The sequence below is a fragment of the Eucalyptus grandis genome, chromosome 8 (assembly GCF_016545825.1).
Source record: "Eucalyptus grandis isolate ANBG69807.140 chromosome 8, ASM1654582v1, whole genome shotgun sequence".
Taxonomy (NCBI): Eukaryota; Viridiplantae; Streptophyta; class Magnoliopsida; order Myrtales; family Myrtaceae; genus Eucalyptus; species Eucalyptus grandis.
In genome coordinates this window covers 35,665,993-35,692,556 of record NC_052619.1, presented here as the reverse complement: position 1 = coordinate 35,692,556, position 26,564 = coordinate 35,665,993, and positions in this window count along the sequence as shown.

Below are 26,564 nucleotides of genomic sequence, written 5' to 3'. Positions count from 1 at the left end.
ACCTTATTTGTCCTTTTAGCCTATCTACTCTATGACATAGGAATGATCTAGCGGTAGGCAAGGGTATGGGGGCGGTCCAAACCAACATCGTGGATAGCCATGATAGCAATTCTGATAGCTCAGATGATGACTTTGATAATTCCGATGAAGTTCAACGAGACTGGGAGCGTCATGAAGAAACAAGGCCTTCCACCACTGAAGACACCGTCATCGTCAATTTGGGCAGCACAGAAGGTCCAAGGGAGATAAAGATTGGCGCGAACCTTCCTAAAGAAGAAGCTGCAAGCTTGATTGCCCTCCTAAAGAGGTATTAAGACATATTCGCATGGTCATACGCGGATATGCCAGGCCTTGATCCAATGATCGTGGAGCATAGTTTGCCAACCAACCTTGACATAGCCCCCAAGAAGCAGCGGCTAAGAAGAACCAAGCCAGAACTGTCAAAAAAGATTGAAGAAGAGGTAATGAAACTCCTCGAAGTGGGTTTCCTCGAAGTCTCGCGATACCCACTGGGTAGCAAACATTGTGCCAGTGAAGAAGAAGGATGGTCGAATACGTATTTGTGTCGACTATCGTGACTTGAACAAAGCAAGCCCGAAAGATGATTTCCCATTACCCCACATAGACGTTCTGGTGGACAGTACTGGAGGATTCAAACTGTTCTCTTTTATGGATGGATTCTCGGGATACAACCAAATAAAGATGAAGGAGGAAGACAAGGAAAAAACGGCGTTCATTACTTCATGGGAACTTTCCATTATAAGGTCATGCCTTTTGGCCTGAAAAATGCTGGAGCAACTTACCAGCGAGCCATGGTCACCCTTTTCCATGACATGATGCACAAAGAAATTGAAGTATACGTCGATGACATGATCGCTAAAACCAGACATGGAGAGAACCATGCGAAGACCCTGGAGAAACTATTTGAGCGACTTCGCCAGTTTAAGTTGCGCTTGAATCCAGCAAAATGTGTGTTTGGGGCAACTTCTGGCAAATTACTTGGATTCATTGTAAGCTGTGAAGGAATAGAAATAGATCCATCAAAAACCAAGGCGATATTTGAGATGCCTCCTCCTTACTGTAAAAGAAGTCCGGAGCCTTCTGGGAAGATTAAATTACATTGCCCGATTCATTTCCCAGCTTTCTGAAACTGCAAAACCATTCTTTAAACTTCTCAAGAAGGATGCACAAATTAAATGGGATGATGATTGCCGACTCGCATTTGAAGACCTAAAGCAAGATTTCTGATGAAACCCCGATTCTAGTACCTCCAGTCCTGGGCACCCTTTAATTCTCTACCTTACCATCAACAAAGTGAATCCTTAGGTGCAATGCTGGCACAAAAGGATCCCCATGACCAAGGAGCGAGCCATCTACTATTTGAGCAAAAAGTTCACCACATCGAACAAAACTACTCCAAATCGGAAAAACATGCGCCGCATTAGTATGGGTGTTGCATAGGCTCCGACGTATACCTTGCATTACCAAACTTTCCTCGTAATCGAAAGTGATCCGATTCAAGTATTTGCTCAGTCGCCCAGCATTGGTAGGAAAATTGGCCAAATGGCAAATCCTGATCTCGGAATTCGACATTCAAGTGATGTCGCAAAAATCAGTTAAAGGACGGGTGATTGCTGATATGCTAGCAGACTATCCTAAAGGAGTACGCAAGGATAATCCCCCGGACGAGCGAATATCCGCGGTAGAAGAAGACACATGGACTATGTTCTTCGACGGAGCTGTAAATTTGTCAGGCTCCAGCACTGGGGCAGTCTTGATATCCCCAAACGGACAACATTATCCGGTGGCTGCAAAATTGATATTTCCATGCACCAACAATATAGCCGAGTATGAAGCATGCATCCTTGGCCTGCAAGCGGCTATTGAAATGGGAGTGAAAAAGCTAAAGGTGTTCGGCGATTCTACCTTAATAATCCTCCAGATGTTGGGCGAATGGAAGACAAAAGACGCCAAACTTGTGCCTTATCATGGTTACTTAGAAAAATTGGCGGGAAAATTCCAAGACATCTCGTTTGAATACCTACCTAGAATTCATAATCAGTTCGCTGATGCACTAGCAACGCTATCATCTATGTTGCAAGCAACGAAAGGGTTAGAAGTTGAGCCTTTAAAAATTGAAGTCCTGGCAAGACAAGCCTACTGCATGGCTATTACTGAAGAACCCGATGGGAAACCCTGGTATCACGATATCATGAAATACGTCCAGAAGCAAGAGTTCCCTGAACAAAGCACTCCCTCTGATCGAAAATATCTAATGAAAATGGCTTCAAAGTTTTTCGTCAACGGTGAAAATCTGTACAAAAGATCGTATGACTCGACCCCGCGAAGATGTGTGGATGCGGCTGAAGCCACACGAATAATGCAAGAAATACATGAGGGAGTATGTGGCCCTCACATGAATGGACGTATGTTGGCCAAGAAGATAATGAGACTAGGTTATTATTGGCTCCCTTTAGAGAATGATTGTGCTCAGCATGTACGGAGTTGTCATCGTTGTCAAATTCATGGGGATAAGATAAATGTCCCTCCAACTGAACTGCATCGCTTATCCGAGCCATGGCCGTTTTCAATGTGGGGCATTGATGTAATTGGCCCAATTAACCCAAAGGCGTCAAACGGGCACCGGTTCATCTTGGTTGCAATTGATTACTTTTCAAAATGGATTGAGGCCACATCATATGCAAGCGTAACTGCACGAAATGTCATGAAGTTTATCAAACGTGACATAATCGCCCGATATGGCGTGCCAGATTCGATCATCACCGACAATGGGACAAATCTGAACAACAAGCTGATTGATCAATTATTTTCTGAGTTCAAGATTCAGCATTTGAACTCATCCCCTTATCGTCCGCAAATGAATGGGGCTGTGGAGGCCGCCAACAAGAACATTAAGAGAATCCTAGCCAAGACGGCTGAAAATTACCGCGACTGGCACGAGAGGCTACCCTTCGCACTGACAGCATATCGAACTTCGATTCGAACTTCTACTTTGGGGCAACCCCTTTTTCCCCGGTTTATGGTATGGAGGCGGTTTTACCCGTGGAAGTAGAAATCCCTTCCCTACGAATTTTATCCCAAGCTGGATTATCTAAGGAAGAATGGACACAACAAAGGCTCGAGCAGCTGAACATGATCGATGAAAAGCGACCAAAGCCCTCGCCACGGTCGGTGTTATCAACGGAAGGTAGCTCGATCATTTAATCAAAAGGTGCGACCCAAGAACTTCGAGATGGACGAACTAGTCTTGAGAAAGACACTGCCAATCTTTCCAGAGCCTGGAGGCAAGTTCGCCCCAAATTACAAGGGTCCTTATGTAATAAAAAAGATACTCCCCGGAGGAGCCTTGATCCTAACTCGAGATGGATGGGCGAGAATTCTCTAAGCCGCTTAACTCGGATCTTTGTAAAAAGTACTATCCTTAAAAGATGTTCCTTGTCCGGCATTGCCAAACACTTCTCTATCAGATTGAAAATGCCTATGCACCTTTCATATATGAGTGATGTATCTACACCATCATAAAGAATGTGTGTTCGGTTGACTTAATGAAAGAAAATGAATGGTAATCACCAGCATTTAGGGAAATGTTGAAAATCAAGTAGCAAACTCGATGGCATAACTTGAGCAAATCGACATTACCCAGGCAGGCGTGTAAGAATAATCCATGTCAATTTCGCCCAGCTCGGTGTAAAGGACGCATCATTCAGGAGCCGGTCTGGTTAGAAGGAACCTTTTGTCCCAGTTAACAATCTTAGAATCTGAAAGCCTCACTTCTTGTTCCCGATGCATGCCCTCGCAAGAAGTAATTATCTATCTCAAATTCCATAGAAGTTTGGGATACATGATTGTGCCCAATGCCGCTAATCAAAGACAGAATGGAAAATTCCACAGAAGGAAAGCATTGAAATGTAAAAGAGGCCGTCAGCAACTTTCCCAAAAACCAGCACAAATAAACTCTGGGGGAAAGGTAATTTGGCATCATTTCTAACACTCACTCTCGAACTCATATTGACAGGAGGCATTGGAATTTAAGAGCCGATCAAATGGTTAAACGGGGCAAACCAAGTGATCCAAGCAAGGAAAAAGAAACAAAGATGCCCGATCGATTCCCAACCCCGGCTGATCATTCACGTGTCATATCCCTAATCGATAGGGACAACCATCGACACCCCTTTGAGAATAACCCTTTCGATGTTCAAAGCTTAAACAACCCCATTCTGCTAATCCTTAAAGCTGTCAACAAGGTCTTTTTGAGCAAAAGCCATTCATCTGTTTTGAGAGTACAAACTCTCTCATGTTTAAAATGCTGCATAGATTTTGCATGAGGATTTTGTCTGTCTAAATCACTGATTCCATTGAGAATTATTAGAATAGACAGCTAAGTGAAGAATACAAGATTAGTTGAGCATGCTGGATGAGTCGCGTCAGAACGATGAAAGGCAAGCCATATCCTATACACAGTCCCCTATCTATACACTTGTAAGATGAGTGCAAAAGATTCCATGGCTGCAGGGTAAAGAGTTCTCTCGCGAATGGTACGATAACCAAAATAGTGAGAGGCATTCCATCGCTCACCCCATTGAGCCCCATACACTGACAAATTCCTGCTATGCTCCCGTCAAAGAACTACTCCACACTGGGGCAAGTCGAAAGCAAGTCAGCATCACAAGGTGAGAAGAGAGATAGAAATTTTCTTGCTCACACTTGCATCAATCTTTGGGCGTCTTTATTGCATATGAACACTCGCGTTAATTTAAGTGCCCTAGAATGACGAAGAGCAATTCTTTCTTTACGCACTTGTATCTATTGTACAACTCAATTAAGTCTGTAAATTCACCCTCACATGGAGGCAAAACAGAAGTTACTACCATTTAAACAGCATAGCTTGGAGCGCCTACTGAAGATGAAGACTCAAGAGTCTAATAACGGTGCTTCAATTAAGCTTGCCAAGATCAGCTCTCAAGCAACAAGAAAAGCAGGGGCATAAAAAAGCAGTATACCTGGTAAAAGCAAGGTCAATGCCCATAAAAGAAGAACTGGAATAAAAATAGGGGCATGGAAAAAGCAATGTGCCTAGTAAAAGCAAGGCCAATGCCCCCCAGTCAAAAATGCAGCCAAGAAAATGTTGCTGTTGTGGTCCATAGAACCTCCATTTGACAGTGAGAAGAAAGACTGGTGACAAATACCAAGGCAATCACCAGCTCTACCTTTTTACACATGAATCAAGCCTACGTTGCATCCCGTTGTAAAAGTCTCTTCAAACTAGGGGCACTTCAATTAACGTAGGATTTCATATGTCTATAAGCATCGCTCGAAGAAGTACGAGCAAGATTACTCTATCTCTTCTCGCAGGATTCTTGACTTGCAAACCCAGAGATGATCGTGCGGCACTTTGTTCATAAGCCTTAACCTCGACGGTCCCATTTGATGAGCCGTTGACCAAGTCTTCATCACAATTTCAACAAAGACCTCTCACATTGGTAAAGTCGTACCACTTGCGAGAATACTCATACCCCGTTGACATGATGACAAAGTGAGATAGTGTGGTCCTTATAAATCCCGCATCAATGGTCGGGATAGCCTTCTCCATGAGAGTGAGTGAAAAGTCCTTTCGACTGAAAGTCCCTCATCCGGCATGCTCAAGCATCTACATTCTAAATGAAGGTTGTCTTTCAAAATCTTCCCCAAAGGAAATCAAAAGATGCGAACCGACAAAATTATCATGTATGAATCTCATTTGAACTCATGAATTTACAGCATATACAATCATGTGTGCATACTGTGCAAATAACAGACATACTCTTAGAGATCAGAGATATTGCCAGGTAAGCATATCTCTATCCACATTTGTCTTAAGGTACCTATCACTGTCTAGGTACTCTCTTCTTGACACTCGACCTGTTCGAGTTGTCCCCAGAGTATTGATACTTGTGACTGACCAAGTATCCCTTTATCGTTGAATACCTGCTGTTGTCTAGGTATCCCCATTGTCTTTGAGTATCGGTCACCGTTCAGTTACTCCATTTTCCTGACACTCGACCTGTTCAAGTTGTCCCCAAAGTATTGATACTTGTGACTGATCAAGTATCCCTTTATCATCAAATACCCACCGTTGTCCTTGGGTACTTCCTTTTCATGACACTCAACTTGCCCGAGTTGTCCCCAAATAATAGCAACTGCTCAAGCATTCCATTGCTTTGTGTGCCCGCGCCTACCCAGTATGCTTTCTTACACTTGAACCAACCGAGTGGTCCAAGGTTGTATCATTAAATACTTGTGTTCACCCAAGTATCCCAGTACTTTGTACACCTGTGGCTATCCAGGTGTTCCACCCCTTTTGAGTGCCTGCGGCCATCCAGGTAAGCCTTGTGCTACATTCAAGTTTATGTTACCAGGAGGTGGGAGACCTTCACGAATATGCGAGGCACGCCCTCGATATTCCCAATTACCAGGAGGTGAGAGACCTTCATGAATATCCAAGGTACGTCCTCGATATTCCAACTACCAGCAGGTGAGAGACCTTCACGTATATGCAAGACCCATCCTCGATATTTCCACACGAACATCTCAGGTATGCCTTGATTCTTCCTTCAGAGTTTGTACCTGTGATCGTCCAGGTACCCCTTCGATACTTGTGATCATCCAGGTATCCCCCAAGAGTTTGTACCTGTGATCGTCCAGGTACTATCTCCCAACAAACAGATGCCCTGAGAAAGGTCAGCACATCTCCCGTCACGGCGACCGAAGAATGGTTCGGGTCCGAGACAAACCACTGATTACTCCAATAGGCGACCGAAGAATGGTTCGGGTCCTAGAGGAGCAATCTCCCGTCAAGGCGACCGAAGAAAGGTTCGGGTCCTAGACAAATCATTGATTGTTTTATACAGGCGACCGAAGAATGGTTCGAGCCCTGGAAAAGCAACCTCCTCATATCACCAGGTGAGATGACGCCTTGATACTTGCCAAACTCGGGGTTCACACCCTATCTCACTCACTCCCGGTAAGTAACTACAGGTATCTTCTTATCTGTCTTAGTATATATAATGTTATACTGCTCTTTTCTGCATGGAATAATAGGTCATAAACAAAGTATAATCTGCTACGCACGCGTGGATAAAGTTTAGGCATCAGTCTGTCTTTGAATGCAACCTCTGCGAGCTCACCTTCAAAGAGGGGCAGCTGTTGACGCCTAAAATTAGGCTTTATTATTATTTTGTTTATTTAATTTTCGGATAATAAACCAAAAAAGAAACGAAAAAGAAAAGCGAAAGCGGAAAGGCAGCCCCCCCGCGTGGGCCTTTAGCCCATCGTTGCCTCAAGCCCGGCCCCCTCTGTGTCGTCTTCTTCCTCGCGCCACTGAGGAGCACGTGCGGGTAGGCGCGATGCCAGAGAAGCTTGAGCGGACGGCGGTCGCGTGCGGAGCAGAGGAGCAGTTGGCGTCGACTGGACGTGACCGGAGGAGGTGATGATGGCGGATGGGACGGCGGTCCAACCGGCGGGTCGAAGCCTCGCCGACCGGCCGCTCCCGCGCCTATAAATAGAGGGGGGCCACCGTCGACGAAAAAGGAAGAGAGGGGCCGGAAAAGGGTCGAAAGCTGCAGATCCTCGAAACCTCCCACTGAGAGACTTCAGAAGGGGGGCCGAGGACGAGCATGCCGAGATCCAAGGTCGGCCGGAGAAGCGAGCACAGAGCGGACACAGAGAGAGAGAGAGAGGCTAGCCGAGGCTTGGGGTCCCCTGAGATACTTCGGGGAGCTCGAGTTCAGGCCGGCCGTGGTGTGGTGATCTCGGAGGGGTCCCCGAGAGACTTCGGGGAGCTTGACGAGCGAACCCGAGGGAGAGAGAGTGTTTCGGCGAGATTCGACCAAGACCGGAGCCTCGCCGTCACCGTCGTCGCTCGCCGTTTCTCCACCATCGCGAACCGCCCTCCTGCCGTTGCCGTCCCCGTTCGAGAGAAGGTAAAAAGCGTCGCCGTTACCGTTGCCGTCGCCGATGTCGCCCCGTTCGTAGTCGCCGCCGCCGTAGTCGCCGTCGCCGACAAGCATCCCGGTTTCCCCCTCGGCGTCGCGGATTCGCAAACCCTAGGGTTTGCGATTTTCCGGGTCGCCAAGTCGTATCCGGGTCTCGAAACCGGGTAGGGTTTCACGAGATTCGGGGCGGCGGGAGTCGGGTCGCAAATCGGAGCGGGTCGGGTAGGGTTCGCGGGAGCCGGGTCGCTAGGTCTGATCGGATCCGGGTTGTCGGGCCGGGCCGGGCGTCCCCAATGCCCGGCCACGGCGTTGTTTTAATGTGATAAAAAAAAAAAAGATAAAAAAATCCGAGTCGGGCCCGTCCTCGTTCGGGCCGCCGTCCCGGGTCGGACACAACCCGTGGATCCGACCCGGGTCGGTTTTTATTTTAAAAATAATATTTTAAATAAATAAATAAATAAATATATTTTATTTTTCGAAAAATCAAAAAATCAAAAAATAATTTATTTTCCGAAAATATTAAAAAATATTAAAAAAATAATTTATTTTCCAAAAAATCAAAAAATCAAAAATATTTCATATCTTCCAAAAAATGCCAAAAAGCCAAAAAAATCATGAAAATGCCAAAAAGACTTGTATTTTTCCAAAAGAGTACCAAAAAAAAAAAAACCCAAAAAAATCCCCTTTGTGTCCAAAAATTAGAAAATGACTCAAAAATGTTTTTCCTCCCAAAATGCATGGAAAATCCCTCGAACATCCAAAAACCTCAGGGTTTAAACAAGATTAGGTACCGAAGGGCATTAGTGATTAACTAGTGTAATCAAGTCCCCGATCCTAATTTCTCTCAGTTGCGCAGAGTGAGTATTTCTCCCGATACTTCATTGGGTTTCTAATCAACCCACCCCAAATCGATTAGTGGCGACTCCATTTTAAAATTGAATTACGGGTTAAAAACTTGAACCATTAAGTCGTGAATTGGTGGACTTGGGAGAGTCCGGGCTTAATTAAAATTAGTCGAGCCATTAGCCTCCTTAGGCGCCCGTACCCGATTGCGGGCGCCGAGAAAAAGAGGTCGCGACAAACAAGATTTCAATTTTGTTACATGCAAAACAGAATCTCAATTTGTGTTGGAATCGGTGACCTTTTGGTGTTGAAGAAATTTTTATCAACTCCTAGAGTTTGATTTTCGAAAGATTTCATTCACAAAAGTTTTTCATCACATCTTGTAGTTTAATATACTCAAATTTCAGATCAAACGGACAAGTTTTGGATCTCGAACTAAGCTGATTTTGGAAAACATAATTTTTGGACATAGACATAATTTTGGTAACGATTTGGGTGATTTAGGGCGCATTTGGTAAAGATTCTATTCCCGGAACGGATTCGACCCGAAATAATTATTTTTATTTTGTTATGAGAAACTAATTCTAAGTAAAAGAGCGCATTTAGTAACTCGTTCAAAATTTTGATTCTCGTCATAGAATTGCATTTGGTACCGTGCCTATTGATTCTTTCCAAATCAATTTCTTTTAATTTTAAATAATTTTGTTTACTTTTTTTTTTTCATTTTTTTCTTTTCTTTTTTTCCTTTTTTTTTTTTTTTTTTTTTCCTTTTTCTCCTATTTTTCTTCTTCTTCTTGTGGCCGGTCGCGATCGGCGACCGCCAGACGAGGGCCGGCGACCTCACGGAGCATCGCCGGCCCTCGGCGAGGCAGCCCTCATCGCCGAGCCTCGCCGGGCTGGGCAAGACTCGCCCGGCCATTGGCGAGGCTAGGCGTCGCAAGGCTTGCCCGCCTAGGCGAGGCCGAGCCTCACCAATGGCCAAGCGGGCCTCGCCGGCCGGGTGAGGCCCGCTTGGCCACTAGCGGGGCTTGGGGAGCCTCGTCGACCGGCGGACGGCAACTGGCGGCGATGGTAGACAAAGAGCAGCGGCGGCAAATGGCCGCAGCGGCGGCCGGGCGGGGTGGACGACGATTGCGAGATGGCCAAAGGGAAGAAGAGGAGTTGGTTTTTGATTCTCAAATTTGTTCTCGTGGACAAGAATCGACTTTTTTTTTTTGTTCTTGATTCCATTCCTAATCTGTTCTCGGGAACAAAAATTTTACCAAACACGATTCTCAACCCAAACTGATTCTGGGAACAAAAAATCAGAATTTTGCCCTATTTGGATGGTTACCAAACAGGGCCTTACTGCTCTTATTCTAGAAATATTTGGGTGAAGGTGTCTTTTATAAAAAATGTTCTTTTAAGTGTCATTTATAACATATTCAAATTTGAGAATTTTCTGAACTCCTTTGTTTATGTTTCTGGAATTAATCCTAGAAACGCACAAGTGGACTCGGTTTTCGCCGTTTAGGGCCGATTGTGATTTTGTGGTTGTTCTCGGTGTTTCGTTAGCTGGAAATTGTATATTTTATAATGTGGTTGACTTTTGGACATGCTAAGAATTAATGCATGACATGATGAGATTGATTACTCTATGTTGGTTGTTTATTATTATTGCAAAAGGTGGCCTTATGGGCATTTAAATAGAAAAACAATTAGGTGTCAGGTTTGGACACCAAAACTTATTTGCTCAACAAAACAATGAGGTTTTAAACTAGGTGTGTGCAAAGTTTGATAGATTAATTTTGAGTACGTGAGCACCTATGAATTTATTTCCAAAAGTTTTAAAGAAAAAAAAGGGGGTTACTGAGGATTGTTTTCAAAAATGGTGGTTGGACAAATAATTAGAAAGAAATATGGTGTCGGGTTTGGACGCCAAGTTTTATGTGCTCGTTAAAATCATGAGATTTCAAAGTAGATGCGTGCAAAGTTTGATGGGTTGATTTCAAATACGTGACCCCGTACGAATTTATTTCGGAAGGTTTTGAACAAAAAAAAAAGGGGGGGTGTAAGGTTTATTATTTAAAAATGGATTTTGATGTTCTTGGCTAATGAGGAAGATAACAATGGATTTGATTGATGGTGTGCTTGTGTGATCACCTAAATACCCTGATGCATATGAATATGCGGGATAATGAACCCGTCCTGATGCGTATGAATATGCAGAACGATGCCTGATTAAGTTTGGATGCCCCACGTCAACAGATGTCGAGTCGTGGTTAAGGTCGGACCAATGCTCTTTTATGGAATGCTATCTTGAGGTGTATGCATACGCAGGATAATGCCGTGCCTGATGGAGCGAGATGATGCCGGGTTATGCCGGATGACTGCCGACTGTTGAGTTGACTATGGCCGTTGGGTCATAATAATCAGAACACACCTGAATGGTTGTGATAGTTGCGCCTGATTATGGGACAAAATTGTGTGGCACGGTATGAGATGTGTCATAATGGTTTGGTCTTATAATCGGGACCCATGTAAATGTTTGAAGAGTGAAGCATGTGTTCCGATTATTAAATTATGCTTCCTGCATTGATAATAGCATATGTGATGAGCTAACATGTAGGGATGCGCTGAGGCGATGCGAGTTTTGTATGGTGCGTGTTTAAAACCGCCTTCAAGACGAATATGCGTCCTAATTAGAGTTTCGGGTTTTGATTCACTAAGATTTATCTCACCCCGTCGTGGTTAACCTTTTTCAGGGCCGTAGCGTGGAGATCGAGTGCGGACGTGGTGGGCGCGAGATGCGACACCTTTTTAGCTAGTCCTGCCATTAGTGAAGTAGGTTGACCCTAATTCCTAAAGATTTTTGAAAGGGTCGATAGAAAGTGGCCATAGAAGGGCTTGTAGCTGTTGAACTTCCTAGGGGTAACAGTAAATAAATAAATAAGTTGTTTTCGGCAACTTTTGTTTCGATTAACTATCCCTATTGTTTGTTTATTGGCCAGGTGTTTATTTAATTCGCTTCCACATGTTCTTAATTGAAAGATAAAAAGAATGGGTTGGCAACGCATCTTGGGACGTCGCATTTTTAATCTACTGCTGAGAGATGTGCGCACGCTCGGGGTTCGGGGCGTGACATGTTGCCCAAACCAGTTCCTTTGGCCAAGTCCAAGCATTGATTAGTGTTATTGAGTTGCCTAGGCGGAGTAGGTGGTTTCATCCCTCATTTCCTATACTTAGGAGTGTCTGTCGTTGGTTCTACCTTTTGGGGGTGTGGGCTTATATGGTCATTCTTTGTGGTGAGGGCAAGAGGTCATGTAGCATTTGGCTAACACTCTTCTAAAGGTGGAGTTTTCTTGAGTTTTGACTTTCAAATTAGCAACAAAGGCTTTTTGGACCATGCACATTTATTTTAGGGCTTAAAAGATAATATAAAAGGGATATGTTGTATAACATATATAACTCTAGGCTCTAAATTCTCTCCCTTCTTTGTTATTCCTATTTTTTTGACTTTTTGAATTATACTCTTGTACTTGTTGTCGAAGATAATGAAACTCCTCTCCCTCTCCCTCTCTCCCCCCCATGTTTTTCCATTTTTGATTTTTATGTATATTTTGCGTCTCATGTGGTTTTAGTTTTACTTTCATCCTTCCTATTTGCACTTTCTCCCCTCCCCCATGTATTCCCATTTTTTATTTTTATGTATATCTTGCGTCTCATGTGATTTTAATTTTACTTTCATCCTTCCTATTTGCGCTTCAATTTGTGCTTCTTTTGGTGTTGTTCAACAATATATCTTTTAGTTATATTTTTTAGTTATATAAAATGGCAATTACTCCACTATGGTCGCAAGCTTTTTGAGTCAATTATTTTCGAATTCAAACTCAAATTAATCTAACAACTTAAGTTATTCAAATGTGAAAGAATGTAACTAAACTTGAATGATTGTCGAGTTGAACTTAATAGTGAATTATGAGACCCACTTCTCTTGGGTTGTGAGAGAGATCAAGAAGGCAACTTAGAATTACATATCGACTCTTGGATGCTCTCTGAATAATTATGTTGCACTACGCAATATCATACTAGACAATCTCTTTAATTACTAATATTAGTTTAACAGTAAAGTTATGTGGATACTATTAGCATTAAAAAGCTTCTCTGTTTTAGAACTATTTTCCGTCTATCACACTTCTCAACTCCATCATTATCTTCCCATAATTTTTCTTATTGAACATGTGAGCAATAATATCAACGACATTGAATATGCGTGTAAAAGAGTACGAAATAAAAGAAAAGGTCCATAAACTCCAATAAAAAGTCGTTGAGCTTTTTCATCGGCTAATGCGAAGTAAAGATAATTTGTGATCTTAGACAATAAAAGTCACCCTACGTTTTTAAGAACACAGAGTGTGAAATTTCTATATTATTTTATTTTGGATTTAGCTCACTAAAATAAGAACTTCAGTGCATGATGGGCCCCATGTTTGCCGTCTCTAACGAATTGTACACAAAACAAAGTTATGGAAATTAAATTTAGAGAAATTATTTTGAAGAGTAAAATGATCAATTTCACGAAAACCCATCTCCAGATCTATTCTTTTATAGGCAATACAGATGAACCAATCCCTCATCTGCCTCAAGTCAAATTTATAAGCACAAAACAGATTTATACATCCCTCAAATTTTTTTTTTATTGGGCTCAAACATTACTCATTCACTTAAAAAAAAAAATTGAACATGAAAAGATTGCAACCACCCCCACGAGTGGTGAGTCCATGATAAATGGATCAATGTGATTTTCATGAGTTCACAAGTTCGAGTCATGTTATGAGCAAACCTTCGACCGATTAATATCTTAGGTATGATTATCTTTTGTGAAAAGATATAGAGATTTCTAACATGTCAATGAGGTTATGATGATAGACTCACATTAACAGTTTTTATTTTTTATTTTTATCAATACACATTTACGATTAGACTAATTGACTAAGATTCAAATTGAATATTTTGTTAGAATGATAATCCCTTGTACTCTTTTGTTTATCAAAACAAAAATTTCACAAACCATCATGATTCGGGCGGTGAGGTCAAGTTGGACCACCCCGACCTCGAGTTAGGGGTCCATTTGGCACGTAAGCCAACAGTGGCTTCAAATCTCGCGACAGGCTACAAAAGTATGCTATTTTTTTCCCGGAACGATGGGAAACTTTCACATCACTTGCATAAAACCCAAAACAAAAATAAAAAATAAAACCAAGACCAAAAACGAAAATGAAAGCAGAAAACAATTTAAAACAAAAATACCAAAAATGCGAACCCTCCCCTGCTTCCTTTGAACAAATAAAAACGCAAACTCTCGAAGCACCTTTGGATTATGAGGTTTCTAAGCGAAAATGGAAGTAAAGTTCCTGAACCGAAAGCAAAGGGTGGGCTTTCTTTTGATCAAAAAGTGAAAAGGTCGGTTGCAAATCGAGACTCCTTAGCAGGCTTTTGAATATTTTCCTCGAAAGCCATGTGCAGGCTATTGTAAAGAGACATGATAAAAGTAGAAAGAGACAAGGTAAAAGTTGAGAATTAGAATAAAATAGAACCCAAAAAAATACATGCCACGTCTCCAAAACCAGAATCACGTCGATCATTTTCTATCCTCTCAAAGGCTTCCTCACACACCGACTGCTCAACCTTCGTTAGCTCACCCTTGGGACCGCAGGCCACGATCACTTCGCCGATGGAGGAATCATCGCCGTCATCGGCGAGGTCGGACACAGAGTTGGTGGAGATGCTGGACCGTATGCTGACTCGCTTGGCGCTCTGCGACGACTCCAGGCTCCAGGCCCTGCTCTCCAAGCTCCTCCCACTCGCCATCTCCTCTCCCTCATCCCCTTCCTCCACCGTCCGAAACAAAGTATGCATCCCCAATTCGACTGTGATTTCACGCTCGTTCGAACTTCATTCAGTCGGTCTGGTTGATGTTAGCTTCACTTCGGTGCCTGGGGATTCTGTCATCCGTTTTTTTTTTTTTTTTTTGGGTCTTTTATTTGCCCAATTCGCGGTTCTTGCAAACTTCTCCGTGCGCGCGTGCTTGCGGGGTAATGGAACTGCCAAGAGCTCGTCCTTAGAAACCGAAAGTGGCCGATATCCTTTTGTAAGGCCTAGGAATGGAGTGGCTCTATGGCGTTTAGCTTTGGTCAGTTGGCACAGAAAACATTTTAGAGTTGAACGTATCGATGAAGGCTTCTCCATTAAGGGTTTTCAATCGCATGTCGTAATTTCTCCGTTAGAGTACTTATGGAGTTGTTGCTCTACTATTTCTTCGGATTAGGTTCCTTGTAGTCTTTAGAGATAAAGTGCATTGGAAGTCTTAAAGTTTTTTTATTAAAATGTAATCGAGTTCTAAAATTTTTAAAGAATGCAATCAACGGAAAACTTAATTAAACCAATTAACAAGTTTTAGGATTTGATTTTCACTTGATCAAATCAATTTGACAAATTTTAGGACTTGTTCCATCTTGATTGAGCCAACTTGACAAAATTTAGGATTTGATTACATTTTTTTTGAAAGTTTTAAGCATTAATTGTACTTTCGTAATAAGTCTTATAACTTAATTGCATTTTTTTTTTTTGAAATTTTAGAACCTGCAATGCGCTTATTAATTCTATTTGATCCTAAGTATACCTAATGTGGTAAATTGTTTCTCTTTTATAAAATTTTATTATTATTTATGAAGAAAAAGTAATTAGGGATAATTGAAAGTGGAAATCTGTGAAGCGCGATTTTAAATTTAAGCAATACATTTGGTTGAATGACCGTAGATATTATTAGCACATGACTCTAAAAGGAATAATGCTGAATAAAGAAAGACCAATTTACAAAATTATTAAGTCAAAAAGTGATGTGGTAGATTTTGTTGGGTGCTTGAATATAAATCACTCGGGCAAATACCATCTCACAGTTTGACATATTATTTTATAATTCATTTTCATGAATTGGTCTTTATATCCCTCTGTTACTGTTAATATTCTCCAGGTTTGCGGTAATATGTTTGTCCATTCCTCTTGTCGCTGCCGCGACCTAAAATTCGACGCGACCACTTCAAAATGACAACCGCTGCAATTCCATGGCCACACCTCCCGATCACAAACTCCAACGTGACCACCTGCTTGAGCACTAATGATTTTGCCACCTCAACCTCTCGTTCGAGATCCAATGCTACCACTAACATCATCAGTATTTCTTGGAAGTCACTTCCTTGTCACTCGACAGCCCTTGAGGCCCCATCACCACCATTGCCACCATAAGAGCCATTGCGACCACCTCCATAGTCCCTGTTATGCGCTTCTAAACCATTTCTATGTCCCACTTGACTAGATCTCATCATGGGCTTGGCGGCCCATGAGTCGTGCCTGGCCACATGGGCCGAAAGGCCTTTTTTTTTTTTTGGGAATTTTGACACTTCATGGGTGACATTACTAGTATCACCATGCTTTTTTCCCCTTTTTTTTGGGGGCGGGGGTGCTCATTGCAAATGAAAAGTATTGCCATGGACATTGCAGTTCTTCCCATGCACCATTGGGATTAATTTACCAAACTTTAGAATATGGGTGTATTTCTTCTTCTCCTTTTGAGTGGGTGCGTTGGGCTGTAGCTGCTCTTGTGTAATGCTTTGTATGGCATCTTTTCTGTCATTAAGTTCTACAGATTTAAATCTTCTGAGCATCTCTGCTGTTTGTAACTACTTCGTGTGGTAAGATTTTTGGTTACCTTTGCTTTATGTATAAGAACCTATCCAACTAATCAAGAAGAAAGAACAAATGAATAGAAAGAGGGGTTTTAATTGGGAATGTTGTTTGTCTTGAGTCATTCTCTAACTTGTATTGTATTAGGCTAAGCAGCCGTCTAATATGAATATAGTATTTAACCATCTTTTTTTTTTTTTTTTTTTTGGTCAGATGTATCTAACCTATCTTAGATAAGTGATTGTGCTATGAAATACTCTGCTAACCTCATAAACCATATATGACACTAGCAACAGCTAGGGTGATGCTGACAAATGACGCTAGTTGCAAATTCGCGTCAAGAATTGAATGTATGCACCTAAACCACAAATGTGTTCATTCCTCAAACTACTAAGTCAATTCCACTGGGTTCAATACTAGTTAGAATTAATCCCTTGTGAATGGTTGCCATTCGTGCTTTGCGGAAACTGTGTAGGACAAGGCTGAATTCATGAAATTCAGGACTTTTACAGTTTTCTGTTTCTGAACACTCGTACATTATGCTACTCTGAAGTGATATCAGACTTCGACGGAAAGACTTCTAATCCTCCTGTTTCAAAGACTCCTTATAATATAGAATACAAGATTCAATGATAGATAATGTTGTAGAATTTTTGTTTTTCTTCCTTTTACCACCATCTTTGATTTCTGTTACGGTGGTTGTTATTCTCTCGGTCCTTTTTAGAGTTCACATATTGAAGAATTCCCAACAATATGAACGGTAGGTACTTCATCAAATTTACTTGTCAAAATGCAACATTGTATTGATGGAAAGATACTCTTGTCACCTTATGAATCCATGTTGGCCTCATTCCTAATTTGTCATGTCTCTTCCAGTGTCTTCTAACTGTTTTTGATTTACCCAAGTGTCTGCATACTGAACTGAATTCGTTTTTCGTTACTTCATACATATATACTTGTTAGATCATTTCATTTGAGATGACCAGATTGATTCATCTTTTGGTACAGGTTGTTGAAATACTGAGCCATGTTAATAAAAGAGTGAAACATCAACCTGGAATTGGTCTGCCTTTGTCAGATTTATGGAGAATATACACAGAAGCCAATGCTGTATCTATTGTCAAAAACTTCTGCATTGTGTATATTGAGATGGGTATTGAACGCACTGATGTGAAGGTTTGTCATTGTTCTATAGTATCTGAAGTCTCTTTGGGAAATGAAAGGCTGTTATCTTGAACTTGCCTGTCTAGAATATCTTTTGTGTGAATCTTGATACAATTGTTTTTTTTTTCAGGAGAAAGAAATGATGGCACCTATACTTGCAGCCAAAGTTTCAGAGGTTCCTCATCAGCATCAAGAGAGGGTTCTAAGAATTGCTACAAAGGTTCGTTTGAAGATTCTTTATTCCTCTAGCATGGAAAGTTCTATAGACTCTTCGAGCACATTACTTGGTGCTACTTCTAGTTTTGAGTGTTCTTACATCGATTAATGTTATTGTTTCTTCCACATTCTATGTCTTGATGTCTATTGGCAAGAAGAACGTGTTGAAAACATCTTTATAAATGAGCCATACTATGACATCTTTACCACTACATGCATTATTTACTTTCTTGGATGAAAGATATAAATAATAATAAAGTGTCTGTACCATATCACGTTGATTGAGAATCTTTTGCTTGGCTGATGATAATTTGGAGAGGACCAACTCCACGTTTGGCAATTACCTCCAAGCTTTAAGGCTGGGTCTTTTACTTGTAAATGGTCGTGCAAAACCAATCCTAGGTTCATTCTGACCTGTTGTCTTGCTGATCCTAGTGATGTATTTTCATCCTCTCTTTCTTTCGTTGTTTTCCTTATGTTCAGTATGATGAGTTCAATGTACTGCTTAATGTCAATAAGAAGTTTCTTGATTCTGTACTTCTACATGGTTGAATGTTTTCTGGTGATCAGTGAATGCCACTCATCAAATAGAGTCAATACAGAAGTTGCTGCGATGTATAAAGCTGTAAATATTACTCAGGACAAGGAAGGTTTCATTGAATTTTGCCTTCATAATATCTTGTATCAACCATCTTCTCAAGGGTTTGTATATCACCTCACCAAGCATTACATTACCGTGTATGAGATGCTAATCCAATTTTTTATTTTATTTTATTTTATTTTATCGAGGAGTTATTTTTCTTTACAGTGGAGGAAGCTCCCTGGACTTTCAATTGCTCAAGCTGACCGTATTACTGGGAAACAGCAATTGACGAATGATACACTTTTGATGAGAAAGGTGGAGTCATCTTAGCAATAAAGCAAATATATGTGGGGTGGATTTTCAGCATTGCCTATGCCACCACCAACTACAATATTATTCTTCTAATATCTAGGATTTCTTTTGACCAAAAAAATAAAAATAAAATCTAAGGTTCTCAATCAATTCTAACTTTTTTTTTGTTTTGTTAATATAATGAAAAACCTCAAACTGGCATAGCAGCAATAAATTTACCTTAAACTAATGTTTTTACCATAAAAAAACTCCAAACCGGTACGCTTATGATAAATTTATCTTTTATTAAATTTTATCATCAAATTACGAGTTGGATGTTGATGGCAGTTGATGGGTGTACTAATTTGGGGTATTATCCTCCGTTTGTTACAAAAGATACTAGTTTGTAGTTTTCATGATATTAATCCAATTTAATAGAAACTAATAAATGGTAAATTCATTACAAACTTATCAATTTGGGGTTTTTGTGATAAAAAAATTTATTTGGGGTAAATAATCACTATTGTACTAGTTCGAGATTTTTTGTGGTAAAAAAATTAGTTTACTGTAAATTTGTCACATGTATATGAGTTTGGAGTTTTTTTGTTGTATTAATCCTTTTTTTTTTCCGGAGCAATTGGGCATTTTGAATGTAATTGAAGCTATGGAACTTGCCCCCGAAGTTGTTTATCCGCTCCATCTCGCTGCTTCTGTTGACAGGTATCTTGGCTTTGTAGTATGATATTTGTTTTCTTGCCTGTCCTATGGATGGATGTGCACGTATAGAATCTCATTGTTGATTGATTTTGGATTTGTACCAGTCAAGAAGCTGTTGCAGTGAGAGGCGATGTGCTTTTAAAGAAGAAGGCTTCTGATGCAAATTTTGATGATCTACTGCTTATAAAGAGACTATTTCTACTATTCAATGGTATGGACCAAAATGACTCTTTTATTGAAAATTAATCCTATAGGTTACTGACCAAAAAAAAAAAAATCCTATAGGTTTTTTGCTTGGCATAGATGAATTCATTCTCTTACACGTCTGTTTGGAGAAGTTTTTATAAAAAGGAAGACGGAGGAGAACAATCACTCTAAATAATGATTTTTGTTGCCTTCATGGATATCGATGGTTTTTTATCTTATTTCTATGATGCATCTCATGTATGTAGAGCATGTGATATGATGTGGGCAAAATAAAACGATGATTGTATGTGACGTCTTTCACTGAAGATTATAACTGCCAGGCCAGTAGTCTATAATATTTCATTGTAAAGTCAATTTTTCCATCTATGAGTGAGATTGCCTCATCGTTTCTTTGAAGGAAAAAGTTTCTCGAGATTTGAGTTATTATTATTTTTTTTTGGTAGCATTTTTGAGGTTCATGGGGCTATAATTCTTCTTTTTTTTTCCTCACAAAGTTGTTGATAGAATCCTCTTTTCAAGCTTGCCAATCTATGAAGGATCCAGATCATATAATTACTGAATGTCCTGCCTGCCACTTCAAAGAAAATTATACAAAGGAGACTAATATTTGAATGTTGTAGGTATTACATGCCAAATTTTCGTTCTCATGTTCTTAGTGGCAGGATAAGTTTCGGTTTACTAATCTGAGCCTTTTATTATGCTAAATATCTCTTTCAGCAACTTCTGGAGACTTTTCTTTTTGTGGCAAGTGGCTGGAATTAAGACTTTCATTCAAGAAAAACATTCATTTAGATGGTGCTGTTATAACAGTAACACTATGTGAGATAAACTTTTCTGAAACTATAACCAGGAGAAAAAAAAAAGATTGTCATTTGAAGAACCATTTGAGATAGTCCATAAAACTTTTTGTGGCCAATCAGATCGTGCTGTCATGGACATTAAATGATGCTGGTAGAGGCACAATGATGCTAGCATCTTCGAGCACTTTATTATTCAAGGGAAATGGACATTATCCTTATTTCTGGCACTTTTTTTTTCTAAAGAAAATATATAAAAGTTCATGAGGGAGGTATGAATCTTTACGGCCAATGAATTTGTGCAGTCATTAAAGACACAGTGATGCTAGTATTTTGAAATTCCGATCTCAGGAACCATTTTGTAAGTAAATAATTATTTAAGCGAAATTTGCATGGGCCTTATCAATACTCTTTTGTTAAAGAATAATCAGAAAAGTTTATGAGAACGGTAACCCAGGGGTACCACACCAATACAAAATTACAGAGAGTTTGCAAAGTTTATATACCACGATTGCACTTTCATCCAATTGCGAGGTTTTTTATAAGTTGGCAGTATACTCACAATGCCTAAAAGAAATGAGAGTGAGAAGTCCCTTGTTAATTCTCTGTGGCCCCTTATCTGCATTTGAGTTCTTGGTCAATCTCTGCACTATGGTCTTTAAATCTAATCCCAATTCACGTGTGAGAGGGAGTTTTAGAACATTTAGATGTTAGATAAGGATGAGGTGGTCCCACTATTTCTACAACACTCATGAGGAGATCAGGTTAAATTTATTGCTGCTATTAAGAAGTAAACATCAGTCATTTTCGTTTTTCCATTATGCCTCATATCTCCTTAATGCTGTATTATTCGCACGTTGCGCAGGTTCTAGTGGAGCTGATATGTTGCCCCAGATTCTAAAATCGCTCCTGCCAATTCAGCCTTAAAAGCAAGATTGATGTCTGCCTTTTGTCAGTCAAATACTGCGGCAAACAGTTTCCCATAAACTTTGCAGTGCATATTTGAGTGCACATACGGTACTCAGGGCTTTTTCAAAACCCTCCTTCAGTCTATCTTACAAAATGGACTAGAATTTTCCCTTACGATAATTAGCAATTAAGCCATATTTGGAGAGACTCATGAGACTAACTACTCGTCTGAGAAGTAGCAAAGTTAGATGAAGCAATATAAGAGTGTGGATGAAATGCAAGTTGTAGTGAGATTTACATGTACATGTAGCTGTGGTGAGAAGGTTGAGAGGAAAGTGCCTGCTATTGGTCTTATCGTATATCTGGGTCTACTTTATAATGTAACAGAAGGATGCGTGAAAATGTTACCCACAATGTAAGAGCTAGATGGAAAGACGTGCGCTAGCATTTGTGTTATTGGGAAATGTCATTTCAGAATAGGGACGAGAAATAAGGCTGATTATGATCTATGGGGTGATATGCATCGTGATAAAGTACCAACACATCCCGACGAATCAACGCTGCTGCACCCTCTTCCTCTGAATCAGAAGATCAACAAACCCATCTTCCAACATCTGCAGCTGAATACAGAGACCTCAGATCAACCGGACATCTATACCCTGCAATATTGCAGCACAAACGACCAGCCAAAGCCGCTCACCATGGCAACCCTCGTGCCTCGGATCATAGAGAACGAAGATCTTTTGCCTCTGAAACAGAGGAAAGAACCCTCAGATCTACCAGATCTGATTTCCCAGGAATACATCAGAATCTCAAAGTCATAATCGCTGCTCAACGCAGTTCACATTGCGACCTGGAAGAAAGAGATGAAGAAACGAGGAACCATCGTACCTGTGCTGTGGAAGAAGGCTCGAAATCCCGACCAGATCTCACCAATCGTGCTCCCATGACCTGCGAAATCAACGCCGGCGAAGAAGACACCCCTGCAACGGACGAACGGAGGCTCAGTTTCACCGGATCTATAATTCCAGAAACATTGCAGATCGCAAGACCAACAAATAACGCCCACCATGGCAAGCTCTGCGGTTCGGAAGAGGTAGAAGACCTTCCTCTCAGCTCCAGCATTGGCAATGACATAGCTATGATTTCGGCCCCTAAACCAAAGAAAGAAACATCAGATCTACCAGATCTGATCTCCCAAATCAGCAGCAGCAACTCAACATCATCACCGACACCCACCAGGGAAGGCATTGCGGGTTCGAAGAGAGGGAAGAGGACATTAACAACCCACGCACATGTGCTGGTGAAGAAAGAGAAGCCTCTTTTCCCAGATCTGATCTCATCCATCAGCCGGCTTTTTCTTCAGCATTTGGCCACAATCCCTCCACAGAGACGAATGAAGCTGTCTTCGGCTACCAGACAAGGCCTTCTTCTTTTGGTCCTCAGCATCCAAGAAAAAGACCTCGGGCGGCTATTGCTTGCGTCTGCAGAGATTCCTTTGGTAAAATTCGCGATGGGTTTGCAAAGAATATCGAGGTTAGTTCGCCTGAACAAGCGGAGGCCGTCGCTTTGGTTGAAACCCTAAATTTTATCTCTGAAAACCTAATCCCCAATTCCCCAGAAAAAGAAATACTTCTTTTATCTGATTGTCGGTTGATGGTGGACAGTCTATTGTCGTCATCTACCTTAAATTGGTCAGTGCAACCCCTAGTGGACCGGGCCAAGCACAAATTGAAGACTATGTCTGGCCTTTCTTTTGCTCACTGCAGTAGGAATTCTAATCGGGTTGCTGACTGGGTTGCAAAAGCCCGGCGTTTTGATTTTCTTCCTAGTAACTGGGTGACTAGTCCCCCTTCTGATCTCCTCGATCTTCTTTGTACTGATGCTTTTGCTGTATTACCTTTACCTACTATTTAATATAATCAGCTTTGTTTCTCGTCAAAAAAAAAAAAAGTACCAACACATGCACAAAATGAATGCGTGTTTGATGAGAAAACTTCGGTGGGGTGCAGCTGGGAGATGTCTTGGCTGTCCATTAAGAAACTCTTTTTTACGTTCCTGTTGTGCCCAAATATGTGTTCTAATCTGGGATCTGGCCAGTTTTCTGTGGTAGGGCCCTCGTTGAATATTCTATCCCTTTGACTGATGCATGATGATGTTCAAAGCCACAAGCTGTAGTAGATTCGTGAATTTATATGTTAACTTTTCCACCTCGTTATAGGTGTGAAGTATATGTCCCTTTATACCTGAGGTTATAGTTATCTGCGTGGCTTTGTGTGATTTAATTGACAAGCACAACTTGTTCTGTAAAAGGACGTCTCATCTGAATAAAATCTATATCCGGTATTTCACAGGTCCTACTGCAAAATAATTAGTAGCTAAGGTAAACCATAGTCTCCCGACAGTTGCTGATTTAGGTTGTCCTCTTTTATGCATTATATGCACTGTCTTATTCTTGAGTGATTCTACCTTTTTTATTCCCGTTTAACAATTTGTGATCTTTGGCATAGTTAGAAATGGATGCTCATGTTTAGAATTGGTGTACATGTACCATTTAGCCCTTCCCTTTTCATGATAATTTTTCTGTGTAAGTAATAATTCTTTTTCATGCTGATACATCTGAAATCATGATGTTATAGGACAGGGTACCACCAAAATATTGAAGCAGTTGGGAATGCAGTTCGCTTCTTGGGTATTCACGCATGTAAGGGCTATACATTAATTTCAATTTATAGTTAACCTACTTTGAAGTTGGAAAGAAATATCTAGGTACGTCATTGTAAAAATTGCCTAATTGGGATGCCATTCACCATATTTCCTACGTTATGCTCAATCTCTCCAAACTCCACTCAGTATGTAGAGTGCAGGATTTTCCTAAAGCATTCTATTTAATTGCTATAGTTTTAAACTGGTCTTCGGCCTCAATTAAAGACGGCCTCTTCCAAACTCAACACACCCTCGAAGGCTCTAAGAAAAGAGAAAAAAGGAAACAGTGCTTCCTAGTGAAATGTTAAATAAGTCCAAGCATCTAGAATCGACTTCTTAGATACAATGTGGATTAAATATCCACGTATTAAGTGTCTAGCAAATTTTTTTTTGGAAATTCAGTTAATGATAATTGAACACCATGATACTTGTGACATCCTGAATTTTTGACCATATCTCAATAATATGAACTGGGCTTTTCATCGACGTGCCTAGAGTCCTTTTTTTCTGGAAAATGATCATTCTCAGCTTAACCGATCTATCAGTGAAGCCATTAAGGGATATAAACGCCGACAGTACTTGCGAATTCGATTAGAAATTGATTGTTTGATCGTGATAATTAGCAAGGATCAATACAACACCGTTTTAATTGATTAGTGATCGGATATAGGTCAATTTGATGAAATTGCATGATTAAATTGTGGGTGATTTCACTTGAAAATTACGTCGAATGACATTAACCCAATTTTCGTCGATTTTATACTCGGTGCCCATAATTGAAATCTTGAAATTTTTACAACAACCGAACGCTGCAACGAGTCAAAGATGCACAAACATGAAAAAAAAAAAAATTTGACAACGGGTCAAACGCGATAAAATCTCTAAAAGCTACCCAAAGAGGTTAGATCGCGCTAAAATCACGTCCGATTGATTTTAACCATGAAATGAACTCGGTTTCGGGAATCAAACGTTCAAAGCGTGTCACGACTTATTTTTGGGACATCATATCATCTTTTGAAGAAATTCCTTCAAGCCCGGAAATATGTAGAAAAATCAATTTGCAAATTAAAATTTGTGAAATTCGGAGGGACAGCTTGGGAGGCATTTTTAGGCCACCAAAAGGTTTTGTTTGTGAAGGAAATGAGGGAAAATTGGCCATTGGTTGATGCTTGGACTTTGTGGGCTGAATTAGAGGAATTTTGGATGCCAATTTGGTTTATTTGAGAAGAATTTGTGGAAATTTGTAGGGCTACTACAAGGGACTTATTTGGCCTTCAACTTGGTTTGTTTGTGAAGCTTTGGGAGGGAAAATGCTATTGGATGATGCCTTGACTTCCTTGGGCAGAAGACTTTGTGCAAAGCCACTCAAGTGCTGATATTTCAAGTAAGGCTATTGGCTGCATGTAAGACTTGCGTTGGCCCATTGTCCCCTTCTTCTTCTTCTCCTTGTTGCTTCTCCTCCCTCTTGTGCGCACACTAGCCCTGCAAACCAGCCCCTGCTTTCTTCTTCTTCACTTCATCTTCTTCATTTCCATTTCATTGCTGTAAAACAGAACCAACTAGCCACCAGCCCCTGCATCGCCTAGCTAGTCTCGCTAGAACCACTGCAACTGCAATCCCTGACCGGCCTCACCGCCCGTCGCCAGCCCTCCGTCTGCCTGCAGCCCGCTCGACCACCGTCCCCGAGCTCGATTGCCCGCGACTCTTGCCCATCCGAGTGGCGCCGCCATCCACTGGTCTCGCTCTAGCTTCTTGCCGAGTAGCCCTCCGTTCCAGCCTGGGTTCCAAACACCAATGGCCCTCGACTAGCTCAAGTAGAACCGGCTTCCAGCAGCAAGCCATGAGGCTTGTTGGCCGTTTTCAGCCCCTTTCGTCCCTCCATTAGAGTCGCTGTAGACACGGGATCTCACCGCCATCGTGCCGCCATTTCCGTGAACCCGTTTTCTCGCTAATCCGGTGAGTTAATGCCCTAATATTGGATTATGAAGTTAATTACACTTAGGGGATTAGTTTAAGGTTAATTAGGATTAGCGTAATTTTGTTAGCTTAACTAATTAGTTAGATTATTTAGTTAGGCTAGCTAATAGTTAGGTGGTTAGTTAAGTTATTTAGTTAGCCTAAATTAGATTAATCAGTTAGCCTAGCTAGATTAGTTTAGTTTATTCAATTAAGTTAGTTTGGTTAGATTAATTAAATTAATTAAGTGGATTAGTTTAAATAATTTACAATTTATTTAATTAATTGCAATTTAAATAATTAATTGTAATTAGCTTGCCAAGATAGCCGGTTATCAGAATTTTACGATCATCATGGATGTGTTGATTTGTGAAATTGATTACTAAATTATGCAATTGGGTGCTTGGTGATGATTTTTGGATTATTATTGCAAAAATTAAATTTGGTATTTAATTAGAAAAT